Source organism: Saccopteryx leptura, chromosome 4 (genome assembly GCF_036850995.1).
Source record: "Saccopteryx leptura isolate mSacLep1 chromosome 4, mSacLep1_pri_phased_curated, whole genome shotgun sequence".
NCBI classification, from domain to species: Eukaryota; Metazoa; Chordata; class Mammalia; order Chiroptera; family Emballonuridae; genus Saccopteryx; species Saccopteryx leptura.
The window spans coordinates 122,546,745-122,571,364 of record NC_089506.1 but is presented as its reverse complement, the minus strand read 5'-3'; the positions used below and the strand labels follow the sequence as shown (position 1 = coordinate 122,571,364).

General features: G+C 41.8%; 1 protein-coding gene across 11 annotated transcripts in view; it reads right to left on the bottom strand.

Annotated features, from left to right (window-relative positions):
* Positions 1-24,132, bottom strand: part of TNRC6C (trinucleotide repeat containing adaptor 6C) — a 142,004-nt gene extending 117,872 nt beyond the window's left edge. For all 11 annotated transcript variants that reach the window (XM_066381362.1, XM_066381368.1, XM_066381371.1 and 8 more), the window contains exon 1: positions 23,564-24,132. The gene's annotated coding sequence lies outside the window, so the exon portion shown is untranslated. The remainder of the gene's footprint in view (positions 1-23,563) is intronic.
* Positions 24,133-24,620: the final 488 nt, after the last annotated feature.

Below are 24,620 nucleotides of genomic sequence, written 5' to 3'. Positions count from 1 at the left end.
CCGGGATCCACCCGGCACACCCACCAGGGGCGATGCTCTGCCCACCAGGGGGCGTCGCTCTGCCACGACCAGAGCCACTCTAGCACCTGGGGCAGAGGCCAAGGAGCCATCCCCAGCGCCCGGGCCATCTTTGCTCCAATGGAGCATTGGCTGCGGGAGGGGAAGAGAGAGACAGAGAGAAAGGGGGGGGGGGGGCGGAGAAGCAAATGGGCGCTTCTCCTATGTGCCCTGGCCGGGAATCGAACCCAGGTCCCCCGCACGCCAGGCCGACGCTCTACCGCTGAGCCAACCGGCCAGGGCCTCAGTAAGTATTTTTTGTTATTTCTTTCCCCCTTCCCTTCTACACTACAGCTGTAGCCCTAAATTCTTTCTAGCCTTTTAGTGGTTATCCTAGAGCAGCTATTCTCAACTCAGTTTCCATGAGAAAAAAGAATTTAGTGACTATTTAAAATTTTTTTCATTTATTCTTAATTTTAAAAATTACATACATGTTGCAAAAACTAACACATGTAATTTTGTAATTGTTAGAGCTGTACTGGAACCTGATTGTGTCATTTAACAAGAAGTGTTTTTCCAAGAGTATAAAATCATGTCAGTTAACATGCATGAATTAAAGATTAGGAAGTAGATAGCACTTGTTCTATTTTAGATTTCCACTGTTATTTCTCTTTTTTTCTTAATTCAATTGCATTTGATATTTTATTTATTTGTATAAGGTCTACCAGAAAGTTCTGTCCGTTTCTATCACAAGTTTCAACACGTAAGCACGTTTATTTGGCGCATGTGTGCCTCTCTATTATCACTTAATGTATACATACTGATGTAGCAAATTAACTAAAACAAAGTTGATTCACGTTAGTCTTATGTGTGAAGCCATAGTGTACCCATGGCTATTGATAAAGTTCATTTACGCCACCGTAATTTTTACGAATTTCAACAAGGAAGAAATGCTACAGAAGCATGCCTGTTGCATCCACCATATTCCCCGGACTTAACACCCTCCGACTATCACTTGATTTTGTCCTTACAAAAATTTTTGAAGGGCAAAAAATTCAAAAATGAAGATATCAAACAAGCACTGGTTCAATTTTTCGCATCAAAAGATAAGACATTTTTCAAAAATGGGATATACAAATTGCCCTCATGCTGGCAAGAAATCATGATTAATAATGGCAATTATATTATTTAATAAAGTTTATTGATGGTAAGAAAAATTTGTATTTTGTTTTATTCCAAAAATGTACAGAACTTCCCGGTAGACCTTATAATAACATGCATGATACATGGCATTGAGGTTAAGTGTTAGTTTTTGTGAGGGCTGAATTTCAGAATCATCCTTCTATTCACCATTACTTCTGGGATAAAACTTTTCTGGGGGGTGGCAGGGTGGGGTCCAAAAAAAAAGCCCAGGATGTTTACCAGGGTCTCCTCCTATTTCATCCCCGAACTCCAGATTTTATGCCCCAGCCTCATAAGTCTGTTGAACTTTACTTAGCTTGTCAACCTGTTTTCTGTTCAGCTTTTCCGTCTAACTTTTGAGTTGGCAATGCCTCTGAGGACCATGTGACACCACGTGTTTATTCTGCTTCTTTATAACTCCTTTCCTTGGGGGATCTTGGCCACTCAGAGTCCTCAATGTCCCAGTAGCTTCCAATGCCTTCAAATATTTGTTTACATTCTAGCCAGCTTTTTTAGTTTCTGGTAGCACAGTTGGTCTGATACAGCTCGTCTGCCTTAGCTAGAAGCAAAAGGTTCAAAGAATATTAAATTTTATTCAATGACTTTCCAGGTAGCAATTAATAATACTAATAATGATGAATTATACTTTCTGGTATATTATTTAAGATTATCAGATTAGCCCTTGTCAAATAGCTCAGTTGGTTGCAGCATCCTCCCAATGTGCAGAGGGTGCTGGTTTGATCCAGTTACAGCATGTGCAGAAGCAGATTGATGTTTTTGTCTTACTCTCTCCCTCCCTCCCTCTCTCTCTAAAATCAATAAATTAAAAAATATTTAAATAAAGATTCTCAGATTAGATTTATGTGACAGAAATATAAAGTTAGCTTTCTTGCTATCATTTTCATGTTTTTGGTATCATAAGCAAATTCATAAAGTAAACTAGGTAGCTTTCTCTCTTTTTAAAGTTCTGAGACAATTTACATAGTAAATATGAAAAATACAAAAGAATTAATTTTTATTAACATTATCTAGAAAGGAGAAACTTTTTGGAGATAAAGTCTTTTATAATTAAAATTCTTCCTTGTTCTATTTGGGTTTTCTGGATTCTCAAAGGTTTCCATGACTACTTAAAAAGATTCTGTCCTGGTACAAATCTAAAGTTCAATGAATGTTATTTCTGTTTGACCTAAAGGTTGTCTTTTGTGCTGTACCAATATCTACTATTTTTGAGTCAGGGAGTTGTTTTTCATTACCCAAAGCTTTAAAATTACTGGAGATTATAGATCTCAGAAGAATATTACTGGAATTGAAAAGAAGCTATTGGCCCTGGCCAGTTGGCCCAGCGTGTGGAAGTCCCGGATTCAATTCCCAGCCAGGGCACACAGGAGAAACACCTACCTGCTTTTCCACCCCTCCCACAGCCAAGGCTCCACCATTGGAGCAAAAGTCAGCTCTGGCGCTGAGGATGGCTCCATGGCCACCGCCTTAGGCACTAGAATGGCTCTGGTTGCAACAGAGCAACGGCCCAGATGGGCAGAGCATCGCCCCCTGGTGGGCATGCTGGGTGGATCCTGGTTGGGCGCATGTGGAAGTCTCTGTCTCGCTGATTCTCACTTCAGAAAAATACAAAAAAAGAGAAAAGAAGCTATTATGCTCCTCTACTTTATTCAGCACCAGGAATCTCATCACACTTAGGAAGGAGAGTTGTTATCAACAGATATCAGTAATCTACGACATATGAAGATTTAGTTCTTACATCAACTAAGTAATATTTACTGAGTGTGACTACTATGTGTAAGTCAATAAGCTAAATTTCATAAAAGATAAGAATTAAATATGAATCCTACCTTCAAGGAGTTTATAATCTAATAGAAGAGAGAAAATGTGTGCATGTATAATCATTATAAAAAGTAGAATGGCTGAGCAAGTGCCATGAGACAAACATAAACCGAGAACACTTGACATAACAGTTCATACAACTTGGATGCAAGTAACATGTTAAGCATTCTGTTTTTTCCTTCTTTAACATTCCTGTAAAATGAAGGGGAAAACCAGGCTTTATATATAAAGTGACTGAGTGACTACAAATATTGATCGACTAACGACCTATGCAACTTACAACCATTTGACTTTATGACCACATTCGCTAGCCACAACTGCTCCACGTCTGGCAGTGCAAGTGTTGCCCAGCTGGGCCTACGACAGTGCGGACCAGCTTCCAGCAGCACTACCATCTCTGCATGCACCATTTCAACTGTTATCCCAGACTCGGTACAGCAATTTGTGTTTTGTGTCTTGGATATTTTACATCAAACCCCTCCCAAGATGTCTACCAAGAGGAAATTGTCTTTGCAAATATTAAACCAGTTGTACTGGTAATGCAGTGTTTTACTTAAACCTAACAAATGTAAAAATAAGAAACAAAATGGTGTAGAGACGATACAAATGGCATAAAATGAACAAAGAAAATTATGATATATAACAATAATGAAAGAAAATTATAATAAAAAATGACTTAAAGATTTTTATAACATCATCTCACAGTACTGTACATACAGCCTACTCAACTTACGACCAAATCATGTTACGACCAGTCTGTTGGAACCAATCGTGGTCATAAGTTGAGCACTAGCTGTATATATTTCTTAGGTATCTGATCGTACTGAGTAAAGCTTTACCTCATTATGATAATGTCACAGGAGACAGCTTTATGTGCATTTCTGGACATAAAGCCCCTGACTGGGACTTCTCTGTGTGAAATACAGTAAATTAAACTGACAACCTATCACAAAAACAAAACCTAATAGTCTACAAAGAATTCAAATTCAATCTCTATTCCATGTATTTTGCTCAGAATATTTTATATGCCAGCATTTGTGGATGTTTCCAGGGTAAAACAACCCTCCTCCCATACCTTACAAATAATACAAAGTGATTACTATGGTCATGTCTATTGTAGAGTTAGAATAATACCATTTTCTAGTCTTGAATCACACTTATGAAATTACAGTAATATACACACAAATGGATTATGACAGCACACATGTATGACAGGGAAGAATAGACTGCAGGGCTGAGTATGGGGAAGATAATACGTAACTACACTGTGTCAAACTTACACACGACCTCCTTTAATCCCTATATTAAACCTGTAGTAGGCATTATCCAGGCTCAGAGAAATTTTAAAATAAACCCAAAGTCACTCAGCTAATAAGTGGCATTCCTAGAAATCTAGTCCAGACTTAACAACTTCCAAGATCATTTATACCAGTGATCTTCAAATGCTGGTCATCACTTATGACAGTTTCCTGAGGTCAAATTCACTCAATTTCTAGGACTCTCCTCTAAAATGGTGTCTGTCCACTTTTCTTCTTTGCCTGGGAATATCTTTTATTTTATAAAGGAATGACAAGAGTGGGAGGGGGTTGTATTTAAATGTCTTCCATGGCAAGAGTGAAAGATGGCGACAAGATGTTGGTTTCCATGTATTTGTGTTTTGTCCCAAAGTCTCTTAACCACAATGCTTTTCTACATTCTCAAAAGAACAGATTTTACACCCAAAGGAAAGGTTTGATTAAATAATATTTAAGAGATAATTACTTTCCTACAAGAATGACAGTTATTTTTTAACCTATAAATGTGTGTAGCTACCTTTATAGACAAAACCATAAGAGAGGCACTCCATCCCCCTCACCTTCCCAGAAGTGACCGGGGTTTGCTGCCTGATTGTTGCTGCTCCTCCCCTTTCAGCGCGCTGTCCCACTATGCCCATCAACACACTCCAAAACTGAACCTCAGTGGACCTGCTCATTCTTTCAATTATGGAGATTTCACAGGTATACATAAATATGAAATTTATTTAATGGTATACTTTAAATATGTGCATTTTATTATATGTAGAACAGCAATCCTCAATAAAGATAAAAATAACTGCACCAGGATAATAAGGTATTTGAACCTTCTAATATGTATTAGCATTTTCACTGCCACATTCTCACAAGCAATATATGAACAGAAGAATTTCTTTTCTCATTCTCCTTAGGATTATAGTTAAACATTGCCAACTGAACATGTTCTCCAAAAGTTTGGTTGCTTTAATTTGACTTTTTTTGACTACTGGCAAGATAAGCTTATACGCTTGCTTACTAATCTGTTCTATACACTGTCTTTGCCTGTGCACACTTCCTATGCCAGGAGGCGCAGAACGTTTTCTGTGAGATCTGCGAACAAAGCCACTGCCGTCTCACCTTAGGCATGTACACTGCCTCTCTGGATCTCGGTTTGCACCTCTACAAAACCACAGATTGTAAACTTTTTTTTTTTGTATTTTTCTGAAGCTGGAAACGGAGAGACAGTCAGACAGACTCCCGCATGCGCCGGCCGGGATCCACCCGGCACGCCCACCAGAGGGGCGATGCTCTGCCCCTCCGGGGCGTCACTCTGTCACGACCAGAGCCACTCCAGCGCCTGGGGCAGAGGCCAAGGAGCCATCCCCAGCACCCAGGCCATTTTTGCTCCAATGGAGCCTCGCTGTGGGAGGGGAAGAGAGAGACAGAGAGGAAGGAGAGGGGGAGGGGTGGAGAAGCAGATGGGCGCTTCTCCTGTGTGCCTTGGCCGGGAATCGAACCCGGGACTTCTGCACGCCAGGCCGACGCTCTACCACTGAGCCAACCGGCCAGGGCCACTAATACAGTTTTTAATCCTATGTTGTTTCCCTTTCTCTTGAAATATTAAATAATTAAAATCTGGCTACTTTTACTTGGTATGTTTTTGAGGTTCACTCACACTGTAGATGTTATCAGAACTTCAATTCTTTTTATTGCCATATAATATTCCACTGTATGACCATCCACATTCTTTTTTATGTATTTTTTTTTTAAGCAAGAGAGAGAGAAGGAGAAAGAGAGAGAGAAAGAGAGAGAGAGAGGAAGAGAGATGAAGCATCAACTTGTTGTGGGACTTTGCTCCTCACATGTGCCTTGACTGGGGGATTTCAACCAAGCCAGTGACCCCTTGCTCAAGCCAGTGACCATGGAATCATGTCAATGATCCTACGCCCAAGCCAGTGACCCCACGCTCAAGCTGGTGAGCCTGCACTCAAGCTGGTAACCTTGGGATTTCAAACCTGGGACCTCAGCATCCCAGGATGAAGCTCTATCCAGTCTTTCTTTCTTTTTTTGTGACAGAGACAGAAAGAGAGACAGGGAGAGGGGCCGAAAGGGACATAGGGACAGAAAGACAAAAAGGGAGAGAGATGAGAAGCATCAATTCTTTGTTGCAGCACCTTCGCTGTTCACTGATTGCTTTCTCATATGTGCCTTGACTGGGGGGCTACAGTGGAGCAAGTGACCCCTTGTTCAAGCCAGCAATCTTGGGCTTCAAGCCAGCGACCTTTGGGCTTAAGCCAGCGACCCTGTGCTCAAGCCAGTCACCTTGGGGTTTCGCACCTGGGTCCTCTGCATCCCAATCTGATACTCCACTGTGTATCCACTGTGCCACTGCCTGGTCAGGCTCTTTCCTTTTTGTAAAAATGTTTTTTTAATTTTGGTGTTGTAACTATAAAGTCTTTGTCTAATCAAAGGTCACAGGATTTTCTCCTATTTTTTTCAAACAGTTGTACAGTTTCAGTACTTACATTTAAGTCTATGATCAGTTTTGAGTTCATATTTGCATATGATGTAAGAGTCTAAATTACCTATTTTGCATATGGATATTTAATTATTTCAGCATGTTTATTGAGGACACTCTTTCCATCACTGAACTGTGCTGAAATCTGTGTCAAAAACCAGATTCAGGCCCTGGCCCCTGGTGCAGTGGATAGAGCATCATCCCAGAGTGACAAGGTTGATGGCCTGATCCCAGGGTGGCAGGTTTGAGTCCCAGTCAGAGCACATAATGAGAAGCAATCAATGGGTGCACAACTAAACAGAACAATGAGTTTGATGCCTTTCTTTCTCCCTCCCTCTTCCTCTCTAAAAAAAAAAAAAAAAATTAGACTCAACAACAAATATAAAGGTTTATTTCTGAACACTTAAATTTGCTCCATTTGTCTGTTCATATGCCACACCCCATTATCTTAATTGCTCTAGCTTTATAGCATATTCACTTTTTTGAATTTAGAAATTAAACATAGGTTTCAGGTAAACATCTCTATTGCATCTGAACTGTTGATTGTGTTGTGTGCCCATCACCCAAAGTCAAATCATTTTCTGTCACCCTATATTTGTCCTTCTTTACTTCCCTCTCCCACCCCCCTCCCTCTGGTAATAAGTACTTCACTTTTGTCTATGTCCATGATATATATATATAGTCTTAAATTGGGAAGTTTGTCTTTTAACTTTATTTGCAAAAACTGTTTTGACTATTCTAAGTCCTTTGCATGTCCACATAAATTTTAGAATCAGCTTTTCCATTTATGCAAAAAAAAAAAAAAGCCTTCTGTGATTTTGATAACTGCATTGAATCTATAGATAAATTCAGGGAATTGCTATATTATATTGTCTTCCTATCCATGAACATAGAACATCTCTCCAAATATTTGGATCTTTAATTTTTCTCAGCAATATTTTGCAGTTTTTAATATTAAAAGTCCTTTACTTCTCTTATTAAATTTTTTCTCGAGATTTAATTCCTTTTGATACTATGCTACAGTGAATTATCATTTTTGTCATTTCATTTTCAAATTGTTTACCACTGGATATAGAAATACAAATGATTTTTATACACTGATCTTGTATCCTGTGACCTTGTCGAACTTGCTTATTAGTTCTAGTAGCTGTTTATGTGTGGTTTCCTTAGGTTTTCTACATACAGAATCATATCATCTGTGGGTAAAGATAGTTTACTTCTTCCTTTCTAGTCTATGTGCCTTTATTTTTCTCTTTACCTGACTACACATGCTAAAATCTCCAACAGAATGTTGAATAGAAGTTAAAGTACATGGACATATTGCCTTGTTCCCAATTTTAGGAAGAAAGCGTTTAGTCACGCATCCTAAATATATTAACTTGTGTTTTGTATGTTTTCCCTATACTCTTTTTTTTTTTTAGCAGAAGAGATAGGAAGAGAGACAGAGACAGAGAGAGGGGCAGATAGGAACAGGCAAGCAGGAAGAAAGAGAAATGAGAAGCATCAATTCTTCGTTGTGGCACCTTAGTTGTTTACTGATGGCTTTCTCATATGTGCCTTGACTGGGGGGCTACAGCAGAGCAAGTGACCCCTTGCTCAAACCAGCGACCTTGGTTGGGCTCAAGCCAGTAACCACAGGGTCATGTCTATGATCCCACACTCAAGCCAGCAACCCCATGCTCAGGTTGGTGAGCCTGTGCTCAAGCCGGCAACCTCGGGGTCTTGAACCTGGGTCCTCTGCGTCCCAGTCCAATGCTTTATCCACTGCGCCACCACCTGGTCAGGCTCTCTATACTCTTTATCAAGTTGAAGAAGTTCCCTTCTACACCTAATTTTCTGGTTTCTTTTTGGGTGTGTATGAGAGAGACAGAGAGAGGGGCAGATGGGGACAATTTTTCATTGCAGCAACTTAGTTGTTCAATGATTGCTTTCTCATATGTGCCTTGATGGGGGAGCGTGGCTACAGCAAAGCGAGTGATCCCTTACTCAAGCCAGTGACCTTGGGCTCAAGCCAGTGACCTCGGGGTTTCAAACCTGGTTCCTCTGAGTCCCAGTCTGATGCTCTATCCACTGTGCAATTACCTGGTCAGGCTCTGAGAGTTTTTCTCATAACTGGGTGTTGGATTTTTCTGCATCTCTTGAGATGATAGTTTATTCTATCAATACAGTATGTTACATTAAGTGATTTTAGGATGTTAACCCAAACTTGCAGTCCCGGGATAAATTCCACTTGTTCATAAACCTTCTTAAATGGTACTGGACGTGGCTTCCTAATGTGTAAAAATGTTTGTGTTTATGTTCATGAGAGATATGGGGCTATAGTTTTTACTTTCTTGTGATGTCTTTGGCTTTGGAATCATGGCAATACTGGCCTCATAGAATCAGCTGGGAAATGTCAGCTTATTTTCTGGAAATGTCTGTGAAGTTTTGGCAGTTCTTCATACGTCTGACATAATTTACCAGTGAGGCCAACATGAGCTGGGCTTTTCTTTGTGGTAACTTTTTATTTACTAATTTAATTAATTTTCTTATTATGTGTCCATTCAAATTTTTTATTCTTCTTGAGTCAGTTTTGGTAGTTTGTCTATTCTAAGATTTCATCTATTCATCTAGGCTATCTAATGTATACAACATTTCTTTTGTTGTATAAAGTTATTCATAGTATCTACTTAATTTCTGTAAGATAAGTACTCACATTCCCTCCTTCATTGTTGATTTTGGTCATTTCTGTCTTCTTTGTTTTTCCTGGTCAACTTAGCCACAGATCTGTCCATTTTGTTCATCTTTTCAATTTCCCAGCCTTTAGTTTTATTAGTCTTCATCTTCTCTACTGGTTTTCTGTTTCTGGTCCATTGATTTTCATTCTCATCTTTATTTCATTCTTTCTGTTTATTATAGGTTTAGTTTGTTCTCTATGTTTTGGATTCATAAGGTGGAAACTTAAGTTATTGATTTGAGAGCTTTCTCCTCTTCTAATACTAAGACATTTAAAGCTATACATTTCCCTCTTAATACAGTTTAGCTGCATCACATGAATTTTGATATGTTGTGTTTTCTTTTTTAATTCAGTTCAAATTATTTTCTAACTTTTCTTGTGATCTTTTCTTTGTCCTTGTGTTCTTTTAAAATCTACTGTTTAATTTCTTATGGATTATATATGGAAAGGAGGAGAGGTAGAAGGGGACTCCAAAGGTTTGACTAGAGTGAGTAGAGGATGGAAGTTGGAAGTACTCGTAAGTAAGGTGGGAGGGGTGTGCCAGAATGATGTGGGGCCAGAGTAGGTGTGTGGTCCTGGGCCTATGGGGTGGAAATGCTCTTTAAACAGCATGTAGAGAAGGCAAATGGATATGCAAATACAGTGGTACCTTGAGATACAAGCAGACCAATATACAAATTTTTTTAAGATACGAGCTGCGACTCGTTCGAGATCCGAGCGAAATTTCGAGATACGAGTTGTGATTTGGAAAGCTGCCGCTAGTTGGCGCACAGGTCTAGTATCGGCAGTTTGATATACGAGTTGACTCACTTATGAGCTCGGTTACAGAATGAATTAAATTTGTATCTCAAGGTACCACTGTACTGAGTTTGGGGAGCAGTCTAGGCTGGTGTTATAAAACTTAGGAGTCTTCAGGGTACATGTGGCATTTAAAGTCAAGGGAGTGAATGAGGTCACCAAATGTGTGAGTATAGACAGTGAAGAGAAAAGTTCACATGAGGCTGGCCTGTGATGGCGCAGTGGATAGTGTCAACCTGAAACACTGAGGTTTCCAGTCTGAAGCCCTGGGCTTGACCAGTCAAGGCACACACGACAAGCAATCAACAAACAACAAAATTGAAGCAACCATAAGCTGATACTTCTCGCTTCCCCCCTCTTCTCTCTGTAAAATCAATAAATAAAATCATTAAAAACAAAACTAAACAAGTTTACATGAGTGAAGTTATAAAAGGTTTCATAAAGGAGACTGATGTTAAGTATGTTAGGACATTTAGAATTCAATCTGGCAAGGACAGAAGCCAATTCAAGCTCTCATTAAGCATGGATGTGAAATAAATGTATCACATGATAGCCATGTCATACCTGTGACTAATAGAGGTGTTAATGATTACCAGATAATGATATCAAGAGACCTCGGTGTCCAGATAGACATTTAAAAGTATGGATATATTAATATTAGGCTCATTTCATATACTATATGTTTACTAAAATTATAACATCCTTAAATTGTCTGTGTTACTAAACAAGATCCTTGCCTCCACATACCTATTTTTTTCTATACCTATAATCCTTTCTACCAATCTCAGGCACTTTTAATACATATCACTTCTGGAAACTGTGATATCTAAGTAAAGAAGCAAAATTTATCCCTTCAACCAAGAAAGCCAATCATGAAACAAAAGGCAACATGCTTATTCTAAAGGATGTATCTGAATCTCCTCACTTCCTAAGTTCATAAGGGTTTAAAACACTTCATTCCTTCAATTTTTTTTTGTTGAAGAGCCAGAAGAAAGATATAATGCATAAGGAAAATGGATCAAGTGAAGGAAATTGCTTTCCAACTGAGATTTGTGATTGACTACGAAGTAGCTGAATTAGATGGAAGAGAGACCGTTATCGCCCATTCATATGCTGCTCTATAGATCAGAGGCAGCTTACTCCTTTATCTAAAGCATGCAAGTTTCAAGGTGACACAGATTTTTTATAAAAATGTCTTTCCACTTTTTATAATGTGGAACAAAACCAAAATCCTTTTAAATAGGCTTAATATTTCAGTAATGTTAATTTTCAAAGAATGCTTCAAGAAAACCCCGCTGCAGTAACAGAAAAAAATAATCTGTGAGGGTGATGCTTGTCTCACAGACCCTCCTGCCCAAGCTGCATTCCAGATGTCAGAGCCTGCATCAGGAGAAAAAGGGGCTTTACCAGCAGGCTTTCCAAATGTGTTGTTTCTTTTAAACACATCAAAGTTAGTGTTCCTTAATATATTTTTAGAGTCCAAAATTATACTATTGGGGATTGCAAATCCATTAGACTTACGTAACATTTGATAACTTTTTTATTAAGTAGATCAGATGCACAGATCATACTGGGCCCCAAAGCTCTCAGATCTCCAGACAGTGCAAACCACTCCCTCTCTGAATGAGGTCGGTAACAGAACTCTGGGTGCCTTGGTTTCCTCACCTATTGATGAGAACACATGAGATAATATATTCAGTGCTCTGTACTTGGCACATGATAAGAACTCAAAAACCACAGCTATTATGAAGTCCAGAATCCTTTCTCCAGTGGCACATTCATATCTTCAGAGCTGACATGATGCTGGAGCACAATATATTGAAGTGAAAGACTGCTCATCCTGGTGCCTCACACCAGGCCTTTATCCCCTCTCTGATGTTTCACATTTTAGGACAGAAAAATGTAAAAAACCAAACCAAACCCAGAAACTGTGAAAAGAGCACATTTTGAAAAGGGGGAAGGTGATAGGAAATATAAATAAGGCTAGACAAATTTTTGAGTGATCCTAAAGGCTGAATTCGGAAATCAGTGTTCACTAATTTAAGGTTTAGTTGGAAAATCATGAATTAAAGAAGAATAGCCATTTTCTTAGGCTCTGGGATCTACGTAATGAAAATTCTGCCACTGAAGGTTAAACAGATATGTGTATAGTTTATAACCACATCTAATAATTTTGCTAAAGGAGTACTTAAATTATGAGTGAACATAAGTTGAGTTCAAGAAAAATGATTCTGAGATCATCCTTTCAGAATCTGATCTGATTTCCACAGAACCCCCTAGAGGAGAATGCAACATACATTTAGTATATGCTAACCAGACGTTCTGGATCAGCCAGAATGATCCCATTAAGTTAAAACTCTCATTTTTTCAATGGTCTAGTATCAGGAGATAGTCACCAGATCTGTAAAAGGCAAACCAAGCATATTTTATATAATTTTACCTATCATACCTAAAACTCAAATGTCCCTAAGAAATATCTTATTATTTCCTCACAACTTGGTTGGTGGCACTTACCCAGGGGCCTCAGGGAAAGGACACTGCCCATTCCTACAGCACCAACAGAAAACACAGTGGAAGGTGCCTTGCTGAGGACTGTTAAGACCAACCCCTCCATGCAACTCTCCTCACACCTGAAGGTCAAGCCCCCCCAAGGCTATTTAAAATTATGGTTGGCTACCATCCTAAAAGGACTAAAAAAAGAAGGCAAAGTACTCATTTATCAATCTCTTCCCTTCCCCACTATCATTTGTGGAAGCAAAATCTCTGAAGAAATAGATGACTCAAAATAAAACTGGAAATTTTAATCTTTGTATCCACAAAATACTGTACAAATACAAACATATTATCTCTGCTATCAAGTAACTAAAATCTAATAGAGAAATGAACATGACAGTGAAAGTTTTTGCAAAGCACTAATCTGTAAGGGCCTATGCCGGGGTTTAGAGTCTAAAATGAACAGAAAGAATAAACAGTGCTCATCAATTAAATATAAAACCATAATATATACACAGGTACAATGGTGACCAAGGTTCTTACTTATCACCCAACTGTGGGAAATAAATATTTTTGTCTGTTTTAAAGCTCTCCAACTCCGCTCTACAGGAGCATTTTTAAAAGTCCACTTTTTGTTTTTTTCTTTGTTAAAAAAAGAATCTATTATCACTTAAGTTGAAGCAATCTATTAAATTTATCTAACCTTTAAAAAGTTCCATACTTCAACACAGACACTACTAACACTGGTATATATTTATGGTATAATCTGATCTTCCATTTCCTGGAAATATATTGATGATTTGTTTTCTCTTTTCTGTCAATATTCTGAAAATATCCATAAAGTTTATAAGATATTTGGGACTGAATTAAGATTTTTTAATGGGTATGGTACTGACAAAATTTGATTTCCTTAAGAGTCTTCTCCATAATTAACAGCAGGACCCTATTATTACATGACTCATTACATACTTGAATTTACGCTTTGAGTCAAGTCTCTACCCCAGAACCTCATACAATTACCTCTTCTGAAACTGCTCTCTCCTGTGTCAGCTGTCTTTCCCCAGCGTCTGAAGGAATCTCTGTGAGACACTGAAGTAGCACCATGTCTGGGTTCTGAACAGCACTACCAGAAGCTGCACAAAGAATCTGGCATTGATGTGTGCTTGTAAAACCATTTCAGACAAGGGTCTAATGCTCTGCATAATCTGAACTTATCTATATAACTTTGGCTTTCTTTTTTTAAGTACTGTCCTATACGGTAAAGTTAGAATGGGAATCTCATTAAATAAAGCATTACATAGTTTTAAATGTAAGCATAAAAATAATAACGGGCCTGACCTGTGGTGGCGCAGTGGATAAAGTGTCGACCTGGAAACACTGAGGTCGCCGGTTCAAAACCCTGGGCTTGCCTGGTCAAGGCACATATGGGAGTTGATGCTTCCAGCTCCTCCTTTCTGTCTGTCTGTCTCTCTCCTCTCTAAAATGAATAAATAAAAAATAATAACAACAGGAGAAGTACTGAGGGAAGAGGGAATGAGGCTAGAAGATCTCTTGTGGGCTCACACAAAAATAATATAAGTAAAAGAACTCACTGCATGTATCTAACCAGATAGTTTAACAGTTTCTTTCCTTACTAAAGCCGCTCTGGCACGCTCCAGGAAGAGCTGGATACCACCATATGCCTGAGCTCTCAGACATTCCTTCCACAACCCCACCAATCATTTTGTACTGTTTGGTCTGCTGACTCTTCCTTGCACCTTTCCAGTTCAACCCTACCACTGTGCGTGTCCAAGCTCTCATCCCTTACACAGACAACTGCAATGCCATGGTTTTCATGCTTCCAATTTCACCTCCAAACATTCTGCTACATCTTGGCTCAATGGAAGTTTCTAATCTACCAATGAGTTTATGTCATGCCCAGCAACAACCATCACAGAAGAGGTTCTACCCATGAAGCCCCTTCTAAACCTTACTGCCAACACAAACCTCCACTTATAGCTAGACTCATGTGTCATTTATTCAGTAAAAATACTGGGTCCAAGCTGCTATGTCAGTTCCTTTCCAAAATGTCCCCCAAAGATGGCTTGTCCGTTTGTCTTCTTGTAGAACAGGGGTCCCCAAACATTTTACACAGGGGGCCAGTTCACTGTCCCTCAGAACGTTGGAGGGCTGGACTATAAAAAAAACTATGAACAAATCCCTATGCACAATGCACATATCTTATTTTAAAGTAAAAATATAAAACGGGAACAAATACAGTATTTAAAATAAAGAACAAATAAATTTATATCAACAAACTGACCAATATTTCAATGGGAACTATGGGCCTGCTTTTGGCTAATGAGATGGTCAATGTGCTCCTCTCACTGACCACCAATGAAAGAGGCGCCCCTTCCAGAAGTGCAGCGGGGGCCAAATAAATGGCCTCAGGGGGCCACATGCAGCCGGCGGCGGACCGTAGTTTGGGGGCCTCTGTTGTAAAATACTCCTTCCAATCAGCCGTATTCTGCCAACCTTCAGGACCCACTGCAAGTGAGGTCCTGCCTGACTACTCTGACCCATGACTATCCTTCCTCTGAATGAGCAGGCCCTCTCTCCCCTACTCCCAAAGTCGCCCACCAAACTAGAAGATGGTATGAAGGAAAAAGAATGTTTGGTAGTCACATAGCTTTGGGAAAGACTGGGCTAATAAAGGTAAACATATTTTTTTGCTGAACTCCTGTAAGCATCTAATATATTAATATGCATCTTCAAGAGGGGAAATGCATTATACCAGTGGTCCCCAACCTTTTTTGGGCCATGGACTGGTTTAATATCAGAAAATATTTTCACGGACCAGCCTTTAGGATGGGATGGATAAATGTATCATGTGACCAAGACAAGCATCAAGACTGAGTCTTAGACAGATGTAACAGGGAATCTGGTCATTTTTAAAAAAATAAAACATCGTTCAGACTTAAATATAAATAAAACGGAAATAATGTAAGTTATTTATTCTTTCTCTGTGGACCGGTACCAAACGGCCCACGGACCGTTACTGGTCCGTGGCCCGGGGATTGGAAACCACTGCATTATACTACCACAGACTTCTGTTACTTCAAGGAAGCTTCATGACATTGATCTCCTATCTCATTTTTGTTGCTTTGTTCACTCGTTCAGTGCCTATCTCTCTCATCATAGGACAACTCCAGGAAGCCAGGAGATGTCCACTCTTTCACTGATGCTACTGCATACAATAAGTTTCTGTGAAGGAAAGAAGAGATGGAGTGACCAGGCTTGGGCACAAGAAAGCAGCCTGGGAGGATGACAAAGAGCTCAGACTATGGCAGCAGAGACCTAAACACACTTAATAAAGGCACTGACTTCAGGCAAGCTATTCAACCTCTATCAGCCTCAGTTTCTCCATCTGAAAAATGAACACGACTAACAGTACCTAACTTCCAAGTTGCTGTTGAGAAACAGATAACATTCATGAAGTGTCCAGAAAGTATTCAGCTAACGTTAGCAGATGGACTGCTGGTACACAAATCAGACGAAGAGAGACTAATTTAAAAGCTATTCAAGTAATCCAAGCTATTTATCCATGTGGAAGGGCTCTGAAATGGCCTAAGTTTAAATTCTGGCCTCACCTCCTACAAGTAGTAGTATCTTGTAGAAGTTACTTTCTTGTCTGTACTCCTTTTCTCCTCATCTGTAAAATGGAATTAATAAAAGCAACCATTTTCTGGGAGTGTTGTGAGGATTAAATAAGACAATACTCATGTCCTTGCTACCACAGAGTAAAAATGCTCAAATATTAGTGGCACCTATTGGAAAATTATATATTTTTTAAGATTTTACTTAATTGAATTTTAGAGAGAAGAGAGAAAGAGAGAGGGGGAGAGTTTGAAAGAGTGGGAAGCATCAACTCATAGTAGTTGCTTCTCATATGTGCCTTGACCAGGCAAGCCAGGGTTTCAAACCAGCAACCTCAATATTTCAGGTCAACACTTTATCCACTGTACCACCACAAGTCAGGTGGAAGATGTTTTTGAGTAGACATCTGGTCACCTGAGAGGATACTTTCTAACTACTCCCAACCATATCCCCCTTCTCAACTGTCCCCAGTGACACAAATGTACTTGTTTCCACAGTCATCAACTTCTTCCCTCATCTCCTCGTCCTACCTAGGAAAGCCTCATTGAAAACACCAGCCTCCTGAAGAACAAAGCCTATTAAATTCCCTTCCCACATACTCTTTCCCCTCTCCCTTGGTATTTCATATTTCATCTATAGTGTAAAAAAACATAACGCAATCAAAGCAGTCATTCTGCATCCTCATCCCCCCAACCCCTGTAATTTCTCAACTCTGCTGTTAACATCTATTCACACCACGACTGGTTGAAGAGATGATAAGTTATGCCTACACAGCCATTTCCCAATTTCAGATCTGACTTTAATTCCCAATTGCTATTTTAACTTATATTTTCCTCAATTAAAGGAGTAATTAAAAAGAAATTATCTTTGAGAATAAAAAGTAAACAATACCTTTGCCAGACTCAACCCAAGTAATTTATTTCAGTTGTAAAAGATCTTATTCTTAATGAGCTATACCATGCACATAAAATGAACCCAGCAAGCGCACATCCCCAATAACCACCCTGGCGCTCATCTGTGTTTGGTATTAGCCAGTCTGCACATTTGAAAGGACTCAGCCACAGACAGGGTTTATCCCAACACTGAAAATAATCTGACTTGATATTATGGTATGGAAGGCCATCAGAGGAAGGACATAATACCACAGCATTAATTTCCAAAACATTTTCAAGAAGGAAAACAGAGTGTCTTGAGAAAAAAAGACCTGTTAGGGTATCCATATTCTTGAGGGTTAAGAGAGATCATCTCAATTTATACAAATAGATGTTGGTCACAGAAAATGCTTTAACCTTAAAAGATGAGTTGGCATTATTGCATACTCTTTCATTTTCATATCTTTTGTACAAAAAAATTAAAACTTTCTAGCATCAGCCCTGGCTGGATCGCTTGGTTGGTAAGAGCATCTTTCTAATACACAAGGGTTGTGGGTTTGATCTCTGATCAGGGCACATATAGTAGGAACAATTCGATGTTTCTGTCTCTGTCTCTCCCTTCCTCTCTCTCTCTCTAAAATCAATCAATCAATATTTTTTTTAAATGTTGGTGCCAGCCTGACCAGGCAGGCAGTGGCACTGCAGATAGAGCGTCGGATTGGGATGCAGAGAACCCAAGTTCAAAACATTGAGGTCACTGGCTTGAGTGTGGGTTCATCCAGCTTGAGCATGGGCTCACCAGCTTGAGTGCAGTGTTGCTGGCTTAAGCGTGGGATCATGGACATAGCACCCCATGGACGCTGGCTTGAACCCAAAGGTCACTGGCTTGAGCCCAAACGTTGCTGGCTTGAGCCCAAAGTCACTGGCTTGAGCAAGGGGTCACTTGCTCTGCTGTAGCCCCCAGTCAAGGCACATATGAGAAAGCAGTCAATGAACTAAGGTGCTGCAACAAAGAACTGATGCTTCTCATCTCTCTCCCTTCCTGCCTGTCTGTCCCTATTTGTCCCTCTCTCTGATTCTCTCAGTGTCTCTGTCAAAAAAAAAAAAAAAAAAAATGTTGGAGCTAGAAAAGGTTTATAAGGAAGTAAAGTGGCAACTAGCCACATCAGATCAATCCAACTGGAATAGAGATTCCAATGACTCTTTGAGCCCTGTGTGTTGTGACCCAGTGATCCCATGGTTGGGCACATCACTCCCCAATAAAAGTGTCTTGACAAAGAGGCAAATAAAGAGAGAGAGACCATGTGACAGATAACTCACCACTCCGTATTTCCTAGAGCAAATATTTAAATCCACTGGCCTAGAAGAGACATATTTCAGTAGCTACATTCTTGCTCATTCTTAATTATTACTATATCTTAGAAAACCAAAGTCCCAATGCATAGCTGGAACTCTGAGAGCCAACACAGAATATTAAGAGTTCAAAATAGCAGTGAATGCTGCTTTCCCCAGGCCATTCCCTCTGTTGTGGTTTGCAGTGATGGAGGGCTCAGGAGGGTGCGAACAACTGTCTGTGCCAAAGCAGTGATGTTTTATGGCTAGGTGCCCAGATTGTCTAGCTCTGCACACAGCTCTATAGTCTTTTGAGAGCTACAGAGGAAGAATGCATTCTTAACAAACAGTTCTCCATCCCTGCAATAAGCTTCTTCATTCTCTGAAGGCATCTGTAGCCAAGAAAAAAAATTCACTTTTACTAAAACTCCAAAACTGGTACAAACATATAAATTTTCACTATGTTTTTAACATGCAAAAGCTTGTCAGATCCCAGTTAGAGAACTAAAAAATATGTATTTGACTTTTTATTAAATAAGTTACAGTTCAAATGCATGGTCTGCACAGCAGAAAACTTACAGGATTGTATCAGTCAACTTATTCAAACAAGTTCACTGCGCAAAGACTACATATTTCTTGGTTTCTATGTCAGCCATTTAAGCTTACACAAGGTTAAACAGTTACTTCTGACAAGTAACCTTTATATTTTTAAGTAATTATATTCTTGAAAAGTTGTGTATAAACTGAATGTTTATAATTGAGAACATCTTTACTGCATTAAAGTCTATTTAAAGAAAGCTTATTGTATATTATAGCAAAGGATGCACTCCCCATAACTGAACATTTAATATGTAAAATCTTAGATAATCATGACTAGACTGGCTTAAAGAAAAATATGAAATCTGCCTTAAAAAAAGGCTAGCTCTCATTTGATGTTCTGGTCTCCCTACTTAAATCAATGATGTCTTCAAACAAAATTATTGATGTTAAGTGTCTTAATTAAACAACTATTGATAAAATCCAATCACTGTCACTATAAAAATCAGTTACAGAAAACAGAACACAGCACCAATGCACCTTCAAAAGATTTCTAAAACATCAGAAGACCCTCTGAAATTAAGGTGGAATGAAAGGTAAAACCCATTTGATTGTCTCAAAATCATGAGTGAGAAGTTAAAACAATTTCAATCAAAGAAAACAAAAACAGCCTGACTGGGAAGTGGCACAGGAGACAGAGCAACGGTTCTCAACCGCCTAAAGCCATCGGAGCGACCCCTGTGTTTTGGTCGTTCCACCCCCACCGGGGTCGCGACCCACAGGTTGAGAACCTCTGAGATAGAACGTGGGACTGGGGAGGACCCAGGTTCAAAACCCCCGAGGTCGCCCCCTGGTGGGCGTGCCCGATCGGGCGCATGCGGGAGTCTGTCTGACCCCCCCCCCCCCCCCCCCCCGTTTCCAGCTTCAGAAAAATACAAAAAAAAATCACAAAAAACAAAAACAACAACAACAAAAAAAACCTGAGGCCTCCGGCTTGAGTGCAGGCTCACTGGCTTAAGCGCAGGGTCACTGGCTTCAGCATGGGATCATAGACATGACCCCATGGTCACTGGCTTGAGCAAGGGGTCACTCGTTCTGCTGCAGGGCCCCCCCCCCCAACCCCGGGGTGAAAGCACATATGAGAAAGTAATCAATGAACAACTAAGGAGACTAAGGAGCTGCAACAAAGAACTAATGCTTCTCGTCTCTCTCCCTTCCTTTCTGTCTGTCCCTCTCTCTGTCTCTGTCACACACAAAAAAGAAAAAGGAAACAACGAAAACCAAAATGTTACCTAGTTCCTCCCCAACTACATAGACCTTCTATGCACTGTCCGCTCAAGGCTCCACCTCCTGCTCCTGCAATCTAGGCCCTCTTAGGGTTCCAAGGCCTTCTATTACTGTTTCTCCATTTCTCATGCTTTTCCTACAAGCTTCAGTTACTCTGGCTAAGTAATCTTTACTTGTTCCATCTCCAAATCTTAATTATTTCATATACTATTTTGATATGTGGAACAGCCTCAGATTTCACAGTAAATCTATTTTCCTTATAAAATCTTCCTCGGATTTCACCTCTGCACAATAAACCCCAATTGAGTGGTAAACAGGCATCTAAGACGTATCATGCAATCTCATGGATATAATTCCTACTGGGGAGGACCTAAAAGGTCCATAAATAGTCTCTCAAACGGCTCTTTAGCCTTAAAATGCCAAGTTGTCAGGGAAGTTATATGATACCACAAACATTATATATATTCAAATCAAATAATGAAGTCTAATTTCCACTAGTCCTTTTTTAAATTTTATTTAAAATTAGCATCACTTTCTTGAGTATAGCAAGAATAAGTTCACTTTCAGGACCTCACTGGGAGTTGGGGAAGTAATGCAAACATCCCATTTTCAGCCAGTACTGTAGAATTCTATCTTCCATGTCCTTCCAACTGAATGCTCTTTTCGCTGAGGAAAAAGCTGCCCTGCTCCCAGCCCTGACCATCACCACCACCACCACCACCTCCTCCTCCTCCACCAGCTTGGTTTTGGAAGGGAGCCAGATAACAGCACTTGGAAAAGCATGAATTTATCTCAGTAAAGTCAGCTGCTTAACAAAAAGGTGCTGGTGATGAGAAATGCTGTAACTTAGTTTCCTATATTTCTCCACAACATTTTTTAATATAATAAGTGAGAGTCAAATGAAACAGTTCACTCCAGTTTCCCTCATAATCAGCACTACAATATAACTATTTGTTCCAAAATTCCTGAGCCAACTAAGTATAAATATAAATCTGTTAAAAAATAATCTTTGTGAAAGTGTTAAAACATATGCCACTTGAAAAAGAAAAATAAACACTGTAAGTAGGAAAATCTAAAATCAACATTTACATGTACCCCAGTTTACTACTAAGATATTTTAATGCCAGAATCCAAATGAAATAGGATTAAGCCTTATGACCGTCTTAGCGTCAACCTTATTTAATTGCATACTTTAATAATAAAACAGAGTTATTGGTTAATAAGGTCTTTGATTTGGACAAGCATGAAAAGACTCAGAATGAGGCTTCTAATACTAGATCCTCATAATGAAATCCTTATATATTTATATGATATCTAGGACTGTAAATCCATTCTGCTGGTTAAGGAAATGCTAACGTGAAGAAATGACTGTGTCACCGTAAATATAATTTAACTTAACCAGTAATTTTACTATTATCCACTTCCTCGGCTATCAATTTCTCATGCCCCACCTTGTGAAAGAAAAACAGATTCTAAGAATTTCTACTCTTAGGAAAATACAAGTATCAAGAACTTCTGTAGAAAAAACAAACTTTCAGTATAGGTAAACAAAGTAACCACTTTTGTGTCTTTGTAAACCGCAACAATGAAATTAACTTGGATAAAATGACCAACCTGGGTTGGTCATTTTTAAAACCTCATTTTGCATCACTTTCCTTAATAAAGGATCCTAGGGACACCAGGCAGAAGTGTTCAAAAAGCTTCTTCACCTCCTCAATTCTGAAATAATGTAAATTTCTTCAAGGTGCCCTCTGCCAACCAAGTTCATCTGGCCTGGGGCTAAATTTTATCCTTTCTTCTTTCACATAGTACTGAAGGAAGTCTGAAATCTAGGCATAATTGTCAGCACCCTCTACATATTTCAAACCCACTACTACTGTCCCAAGATCACCCAAGCCATATTTTCCAGTGTCTCAACTCAATTCTAAATGTGGTTAATAATTTGTATAAAACAAGCCTGTGCAGGGTCAATTACGTCCAGAGACGCAGCAGCCTCTACACCGTGACCATCATAAACTGACCCCCTACACAGGCCGAAGCACATCGACCAGAATACCGGATGCAGGAGAAAACCCAAACCCCGGGGCTACACAATGGATTGAAAAAGCCCGGAGCCTCCAACTTGCAACTCCTTCAAGACGCTCGAGTTTTACATCTACTGAGCACCATTTTGAGTTCCGAATCTGCAGTTCATGCCTAGAAATAACAGCAAATGGATGTTCCATCTGACAGAGGCCAAGGTTCCAGGCAATCCTCTCATTTTGTGCAGAATCACTGCTGCCGGCGAGTGCCTGAAAACTGCAATTGCTGCAGCAGGATCTGCGGCTGCTCCTCCCCCCGCTCGCGACGTCGAGGCAGCGATCCTGCATCTTCGGTGAGATTCCCCCAACCTCCGCGTAACCTGCAAGCGAGCAGTTTCTCCGCCAGGTTACGGCGCAGGGAGCCCCTAAATTCGCATCTCCACATTTCAGTACTACGAGTCAATCAATTAAATCTCGTCCACAAGGTGAAGGTGCAGAGGTAGCGCCGAAGCGCTCGGGTTACGCGATTTGATAGCAGGGCAGCTGTGATGTGGCGAGGCTCTCCTTCCCCGTGCGCATCGCTCCGGAGCCTGCGACGCCGCTAGCAACCCACCTGACTGCAGGCCAGCACGAGGCCGAGGTCCCGCCACCCTCCGCCAGCAACCGCCCCGGGGTTGCTCATCCCCTGAACAACGGCACGGGAGGCCCTACCCCGAAAACACTCGGGTTTCCGCATGCCACCAGAAATGCAAAATCCGCTTCAGTGACCGCTCGGGGAAAGCTCGTTTCCACCGACTGCATCAGTTTTAAAACCCCACAACGGATGTGTCACCGCAACATCCGTGGCGATCCCGCCGAGTGTCCCACACCCGAGAATACGAGCCTCTGTCGCCGCGCGCGCGCGCGCTCCCGACCCCGAGTCAGGGGCAGCTCCTTCCGCCGCCCCGCGCCGCACACCCCTTCCCGCCCGGACCCGCGACCCCACGCGCTCCAAGCCCGGCCGAACAAAGGCGACGCCTCCAGCTCGGCCAGCTGCAGCGCCTCGGAGCGCGGCCCGCGCTCACCTGGGCTCCGTCCCCGGCGGCGGCGGCGGCTCCTCGGCAGAGCTCCGGCGGCGCGGGCCTGGCGGCGGCGGCGGCGACAACAACCCGAACAACCGCCCTGGGGCCTGCGGGGCGCTTGGGCGGTGGGGGCCCGCTTAGCGCCGACGCCACGGGCTCAGGTCCCTGCGCGGGCGGCGGCGGCGGCGGCGCGGGCGGGTGGGCGGTGGCGCGTCCCTGCAGGTCCAGGTCCGACCCCGGCGACGCCGCGACGCGCCCTCCTCCTGGCGCCTGCGGGCGGGACGGTGGCTCTGCTGCGGCCCGGGATCCCAGGCGGCAGCGGGGCTCGGATCTCGGCGCTCGGCTGGCTGCCCTCCGTCCGCCTCCTGCTCGGGTGTGCCCGCGGCGGCGGAGGCAGGAGCGCGGCGGGGGCGCGGACGGCCTTGTCAGGGGTTGCGGGGGTGGCCGGGGCGGTGCTCAGGGCAGTGAAGCGGCGGGGCCGGCGGCGGCGGCTGCGGCTCCCGGGGCCGTCGCGCTGAGGTGCGGAGCTGCCACCGCGGCCATCTTGTTGCTCTAACTGACAAGAACCCCCCTCCCCCCGCTCCAGCCAGACCGGGCGCTCGCGCCCCTTTCCCCGCCCCCCGTTGGCCTCCAACAGGAAGTCGTCCCGGCCCCTGGCACATGACTACATCGTATCTGCATACCGGCGGCCAACTAGCCAATAGGCACTCTATCCCCCAGCTCCGCCCCCATGCCCCTCCCAGTCTCATTGGCTGGTCTGGGTCAGGCCACACCCCCTCCCCATAATACCCGCCCCGCAGTGGTTTGCCAGATCGCTCTGGGAGGGTGCCTGGGTGCCAGCGAGTGAGCTACGGGGCGCGCGCTCTGCTTGGGGAGGCGCGTGCGGGGCGCGTGTGGATCCCGGGGACTCGCTTCGCGCCCGGGGTCCGAGGAGAGCCTCGCAGCTTCCTTCCCAAGCTTTTGGTGCAGCGACTCATTGTAATCACGCTGAACCACGAGGCATTTATATGGCCCTGTGCGTCCGCTGGATTCTCCAGTCGAGCGCTCCTCGGCGCCCGGG